Source organism: Helianthus annuus, chromosome 7 (assembly GCF_002127325.2).
Source record: "Helianthus annuus cultivar XRQ/B chromosome 7, HanXRQr2.0-SUNRISE, whole genome shotgun sequence".
Taxonomy (NCBI): domain Eukaryota; kingdom Viridiplantae; phylum Streptophyta; class Magnoliopsida; order Asterales; family Asteraceae; genus Helianthus; species Helianthus annuus.
The window spans coordinates 68197585-68204977 of NC_035439.2; the positions used below are offsets into that span (position 1 = coordinate 68197585).

The 7393-nt window shown below is 42.1% G+C and overlaps 1 non-coding gene across 1 annotated transcript; it reads right to left on the reverse strand.

Annotated features, from left to right (window-relative positions):
• Positions 1 to 2293: 2293 nt before the first annotated feature.
• LOC118480758 lies at positions 2294 to 2400 on the reverse strand. The gene has a single exon (XR_004863735.1). It is a non-coding gene; the product is annotated as a small nucleolar RNA R71 (small nucleolar RNA).
• Positions 2401 to 7393: the final 4993 nt, after the last annotated feature.

Here is a 7393-nt window from a genome sequence, read left to right on the forward strand (position 1 = left end):
ATGGGCCGTGCCCCCATTCAAGATTCCCAGAAAATAAGGAAAAACATAAATCGAAAAGGGACACGGGGCTGTGTCCCCTAAGCACGGGTCATGGTCAACTCTCAGATTTGAAAATCTGGGTTCGTACAACAAGTATATAAGACACGGGGCCGTGTGTTTGACACACGGGGCCATGCCTGGTGGGCACGGGGCCGTGTGAAGCTACTGTTTTCAGCTATAAAAGGAGGTGCTTGGCTCATTTGCAAACCATCCCTTGGCAAACCACTTCTCTCACACTTGACACCACTCCACCACCACAATACCATCATCATCCACCACTTTCATCCATCATCCATCCTTAGAGTGTGTGTGTGTAGTCTCGGGATCCAAGATCGATAGTAAGAGTTTTTGTCAACCAAAGGCCATGCTTGGCTAATCTCTTACATCACTTGGTGAATACAAAATCATTTATATATTACTTTCGATTTCCTAGCTTTGGTAACTTTTTATTTGGGTTTGTATTAGTGACTTTAATAATAGGTTTTATTTTATATTGAAGATGAAATTTACTTAATCATTTCTCCATGTTTGGTTGATTCACTCAATCGTGTCTTTACAATCTATATAAAGCGTGTTAACTGCCTGAAAGGGGGTTAGAAGGGTGGTTGGGTAAAGTTCTTGTCTCGTTCAGTGTATAGATCATGCGAGGACCTGATTTAAGCTTAGGTGGACTTCCCTTGAGGCAGATAGCATCAAATCGGGGTTAGTAAGAATGGCTTGTAATCCCTTGTAAAATTAACTACTATTAAAACTTTAAACCGGCCTTGCGGGACTGTATCCCTGCTGACTCGGACCAATATGGCCGAGGGTAGCGTTGCCTCCAAAAGAAGGACATGCCACTTTTTGCATTAGTAACTTACTTAATTGCCTTTCTATAATCCGGCCTTGCGGGACGGTATCCCTGCTGACTCAGACCAATATGGTTAAGGGTAGTGTTGCCTCCAAAAGAGGAACATGCCACAATAATTAAGATAATCTCTTAAAAAACCCAAAGCGAGGAAATCATCAAAGAATACATAAGTGATGAGTCAGATCCAAGTGATTCTATCTTGTCTATTTGTTTTATTTTATTTGTTTAGTCTTATTTACTTATTTAAAAACAAAAACAAATTTTTTTCTCTCTATATTTGGTTAGATTAGACGTCGACGATATTCTTGTATTAAAATCTCTTGTGTCCTTGGACGATCTCGGTATCTTACCATCACTATACTACGCCAACGATGGGTGCACTTGTCTTAGCGTGTTGTAGAGAGTGATAGTTCTATATCGTGTTTTATAAATTTATAGCTTGATTAAAGGGTAAAAATGTACAAAAAGGACATTAAAAATACGTACATGCTCCGACACGTCAAGTTTTTGACGTTGTTGCCGGGGACACAAGGATTTTAAGAAAGTTTAAAGTCGGTAGCCTAATCATTCTTATCTTTCTAATTTTTCTTTTTAAGTTTTTCTCTTTTTCCCCAATTTTTTTCTACTTTCTACAGTAACATGGGGATGTGTTTGATCAACACCGGTCTGTGTCACACCTATAGTATCTTGGAAGAGTTGTTTTCTTGTTACTAGAACAGAGGCACGGGGCCGTGTTACAGGAGCATGGGGCCGTGTCAAACTTCCAGTATCTGGGAACCTGAAAACATAAACTTTTTCTGGACAGCACTGGGTCGTGCCTACATTACCACAGGGCCGTGCTACTCAATCAGGCATTTTTTTTTGTATTTATTCGCAGAAAATCACGCAACTTTGTATAATTCTCAGGAAATACACTCTGGTGCATGACTTCCACTCCGACAAAGACATAAAAGTGCCACTTGACGAACCCGAGTGCTTTTTGAGAAAAAAATACTTCAAGCTAAAAATCGTCAAAAAGCCTCAACCCAAAACCTCCCCATGGTGGATCAACGCACTCTCATGGATTACCAACGGCCTACAGTCGGTAATCTTGGAGCCGCTATTAACCCTCCTAATGTCGATGCTAATAACTTTGAGCTTCGACCTCACCTAATCCAAATGCTCCAAAATTCTGCCACCTTTCGTGGCGTACCCGATGAAGATCCCCATTTACATATAACCAACTTTTTGGAAATATGTGACACCTTTCGGATCAACGAAGCCTCCAACGATGCCATACGGCTCCGCATGTTCCCTTTTTCCTTAAAAGACTGAGCAAAAGCTTGGCTAAACACCCTCCCAAGTGGGTCCGTGCACACTTGCCTAAAAATTTCTCTACAAATATTTTCCTCCCGCAAAACCGCCAAGCTCATGACCGAGATTAACTCCTACTCTCAAGACGATAGTGAATCATTATACGAGACATGGGAAAGGTTCAAGGAGCTATTGAGGAAATTCCTACATCGTGGCCTTGAACATTGGCAACAAGTGCCCACTTTTTACAGTGGACTCTTACCACACACAAGGCAAATCCTTGTTTCCAACTCCAGGGACTCCTTGGAATCAGCGCCCTAAGGAAATTAATAATCAAATTGAAGAAATTGCTTAAAATAGTTTTCAATGGCACACTCTTAGGGGATCAAAATCCAGAGCCCCGAGCGCCCATAAAGTGGATGAAACCACTTCTTTGCAAGCCCAAATCGAAGCCTTAACTTCAAAAATAAAGAAAGTTGAATTAAACAAAATGGCTTCGGTTATGACTTGCGAAGGATGCGGCGGCCCCCATGAAAACTGGAGTTGTATGAAAGATTTATAAAATCAAACGGAAGTGGTAAAGTACATAAATAACTGGCCACGACCAACGGGAGCTCCAAGTAACTCTTTCACTCCCAGGTGGCGAAATCATCCCAAGTTTAGTTGGAGGGAATCGGGGGGTAATAACCAAGAAAATCAAAATTAAGGATCTAACTTTCAACAACATCTCCAAAATGAGCAACAAGGCTTCCAACCATAACAAGGAGAAAAAGAAAGATTTGAGGATCTAATCACTCGTGTTTTCTCTGAATCTGAAAAAGGTATGCGGAGAGGTTCCTACAAACCGATGCTAAACTTAGGAACCAACGGGCTAGCATGCAAACCATTGAAAAACAAGTAAGCCAACTAGCCCAAAATTTCTCCGAAAGACCACAAGGAGCCTTGCCTAGTAATACCGAACCAAACCCAAAAGCCCAAGTAAATGTTATCAACTTAAGAAACCGGAAGGTAGAACCCGACCTGATGATGAACCATCACCACCCCAAAATACCACACAAACCACAAACATACCCATTGCTAAAAGCCAAGAAAATACTCAACCCCAAAACAACGAACCAACCAAAACACCACCGGTCTCCTACCCCAGTCGTTTACTACGGAAAAAGACCGACGAGCAATTCACCAAGTTTGTGAGCTTACTTAAATAATATCACATCAATCTCCCTTTTATAGAAGTCCTCACTCAAATGCCAAAATACTCCAAGTTCATGAGAGACTTTCTTACCCACAAGAGGAAGATTGAATCCATCCAACAACTCAACCTAAGTGAAGAATACTTGGCGGTACTTCTCAACAAACTCCCACAAAATAAAATCGATCCTGGAAGCTTCACCATACCTTGCTCTATAGGAGGATCACAGGTAATTAACGCACTTGCCGACCTAGGGGCTAGCATTAACTTAATGCCCGACTCTATGTTCAACCGACTCGGAATAGGAAAACCACACCCCACAAAGATGAGCATCCAACATGCGGATAGGTCGGTAAAGTACCCTCTAGGTGTATAGATCCTGCGCGGACCTGATTTAAGCTTCGTGGACTCCCCTTCAGGCAGATAACATCAAATCGGGGAAAGTTAGAATGACTTGTAATCCTTTATAAAATTAACTACTATTAATCCCTGCTGACTCAGAACAATATGGCCGAGGTTAACATTGCCTCCAAAAGAGGGACATGTCACTTTTTGCATTAATAACTTACTTAATCGTCTTAGAATAATCCGGCCTTGCGGGATTGTATCCCTGCTGACTCAGAACAATATGGCCGAGGGTAACATTGCCTCCAAAAGAGGGACATGCCACTTTTTGCATTAATAACTTACTTAATAGTCTTTCAATAATCCGGCCTTGCGAGACTGTATCCCTGCTGACTCAGACCAATATGGCTGAGGGTAGCGTTGCCTCCAAAAGAGGGACATGCCACAATAACTAAGATAATCTCTTAAAAAACCCAAAGCAAGGAAATCATCAAAGGATACATAAGTGACGAGTCAGATCCAAGTGATTCTATCTTGTCTATTTGTTTTATTTTATTTCTTTATTCCTATTTACTTATTTTAAAACAAAAACGCAAAAATTTCTCTATATTTGGTTAGATTAGGCGTCGACGATATTCCGGTATTAAAAGCTCTTGTGTCCTTGGACGACCTCGGTATCTTACCATCACTATACTACGCCAACGATGGTTGTACTTGCCCTAGCGTGTTGTAGAGAGTGATAGTTTTATATCGTGTTTTATAAATTTAAAGCTTGATTAAAGGGTAAAAAGGTACTAAAAATACATTAAAAATACGTACACGATCTGACACGTCAAATGACAATATGCACCGCACGCGCACTAAGATAACCAATCTGAAGGCGCAGGCTCAAGTTTCTGCCAAAACCATTGCAGATATGTGTTCTTAGAATGAAGAGCTTACCAAGTCGAAGACTCACTTTGAAGAGAGGTTTGAGGTAGCAAAAGTTCATCACGAGCGTGTGGAGATAAACCAGGTTTGTGTCGCTTCTATCTGTGCTCAACAAGTAAATGAAATTCAAAGGCTAAACAACCTTTTATCTACGTAGGAAGAGTTGAAGCAGCAACTCATCTCTAAGGACAGAGACATAGCTGGCAAGAATGTTGAGATTGCAGAACTCAAACGTCACTTGCGCGAGTCATAAGAGAAGGTGGATTCTCTTGAAATCGACATTGAAGCAGAGACACAAAGGGCCGATGGGGCTGTAAAGGCGCGTGAAATCTCTCGAAAAGCCTTGAACGTCGCCAAGATAATTATGCTGAAATCCAATCGATGGTCGAGCCTTTAGTCAACAACTTGGAGTGGTTGCAGAAGTATGGGATTGCACATGTAAGTCACTTATTACTTCTTTTTGTTGCATTTATTATCATCTGGTAAACTAACTCTTTAATCTCATGACAGGTCACAAATGCGGTGTTGAACTCGACCAAACTTGACCAGACTGTGGCGGCGCTTATAGTTGCAGCGCGCCACATGGGCCATAGCGAAGGTTATACAGAGTGTGCGTCACATAGGCCGCGCTTAAAGTCAAATGGGACAATAGCTATTGTTTCCTTAGTGCTGAGGTGGAGACGATTTTGCCAAACTCAGGATAGCTATAACCATCTTGCCTTGCCTGGTATGGACTTAGTATTCGATGCGCTTCAACATGATGACTACGTCGTGTGCTTGAAGGCTATATTCGAGGTCCCTGGCGACGAAGATTTCGACTTCGACGATGATGAAGAAGAAGACGGAGCTGATGGAGTAGCGTGAGAGCCTGTTATTTTGAATTTGTAAAGAATGTGCATATGCCTTGTCTTTTATTAGTTATCTTGTATGTTTGAACAAACAACCATGTAATTCGCGCGCCTTGCGCTTTTAATACAAAGTGACATTTCTGCCATGTGATTATCATGTTACAATTATTGCATGCGTTAGAAAATTTGTTTAAGTTGCGCGAATAAGAGTAAGTGTGGCTCATGTTTGAACGATGTAATCCGACTCCGCGCTACGTTCACGAGAGCCTTGGAGATTAGCTAGTTCATGAGCTCGTAATTTAGCTTTATAGTTTTTGCATGAACTTAAAGTTAAAGCATGTAATTGTAACTTGAACTTACCGTAGGAAATAACAAGGAAAATAATGTAAACAACACTTGTATTAGTAAACTTGTCAGGCGCGCGACCATCGCTTACAAAGGTTGTACATTACATGTAAAAAATTTTCTCAGCTGTCATGCGTCTTAGGTGCATGGAACAATGCGACCGACTAAAGTACGTGGATGATATGCGCCTTTGTCGGCATTAGAGGCCACATTGTTATGGGAAAATATGTCTTCGGTGCCTCTCCTCACCATCAGTTGCATTAACGGCCGTCAAGCGTGGTGGAGGGAGTCTGATTTTGACCGGGATAACCGCCCCTGAGCCATAGATTTGGCTAAGAGAGGTCTCGCCGTTATTTATTTCTGGCTTGATACGATGAGCCCAAAGTGTGTTCATGGGCTCATCGACCAACCCTTCATCCAGTCCTCTGGGTTTTCCTTATTTCTTTCTGCACGTTCTTCAACAGGTGTTCTAGCTTACCACTCTTCAGGGCCTTCTCGATCTCCGTGCTCAGGCTAAAACATTCATCTGTCAGGTGCCCCGTGTCCTTGTGAAATTTTCCGTATAACTTAGGGTCTTGGCCTTTCTTATTGTGCATCGGTAACGGAGCTTTGAATTCCAGGTGGTGTCTTGGTCAGCGGAGTCCAATGCTTCTCTCGATTCTCGCTTTTTATTGCTTTTTTGTACCCGATTCTGTCGATTGTGACTCGGGCGTCTTCACCATGGTGATGTCTTTCATCATCACTGCTGGATTGAGTAAACCTCCAGCCAGAGTGTCTCTTCCTCTTATCACACATGTTGGAGTCATACGTATAGTCATTTGAGTAATGATCCCTCGAATAACGACTGGACCTTGACCCAATTAATGTTTTCTCTGTTTGTGCGACAATTTTTGCTGTCGCCATCAGCTTGTCCCATTGTTCGGGCATACCATATTTTCCCGTGATAGTCCTCATTAGGCTACCACATCGTATGGCCTTCTTGAAATGGGCACGCATGAGGTCTTCACTAACGTTCCCTATTTCAAGGCACTCATTGTTAAAACGAGTGATGAATTCTTCTAAACCTTCGTTCTCGCGCCTCCAGATGTCCATCACTTCTGAGGTGTCATGCTTGTACCACCTCTATTGGCTGAAGTGGGTGAGGAATTTTTCTTGAAAATCTGGCCAAGATTTTATTTTACCTGCAGGGAGGTTGTCGAACCACGCACGAGCCGCCCCTTTTAGGATTTGCACGTATAAATGGCACCATATAGGCATGGTCCATCCTCCAACTACACCAACGCTTGCAAACAGTTTTATGTGATCATCCGGATCAGTTAAACCATTAAACTTACCAACAGCTTATGGAAGCTTAGCTTTTTCTAATGGCGTGAGGGCAATCTCGTGGACAAACTTTGATTTCTCTGATGCTACTGCTGGTATGTAGTGTCACACCCCCAAAAATACCACAAGCGGAAACCCCCGCAAGGCGTGTGACGTACCAGGATCTAGCCACTAATCACATTGAACCATAGATATATAAAACAAGATAAAACCTTCCATTAAATGAAA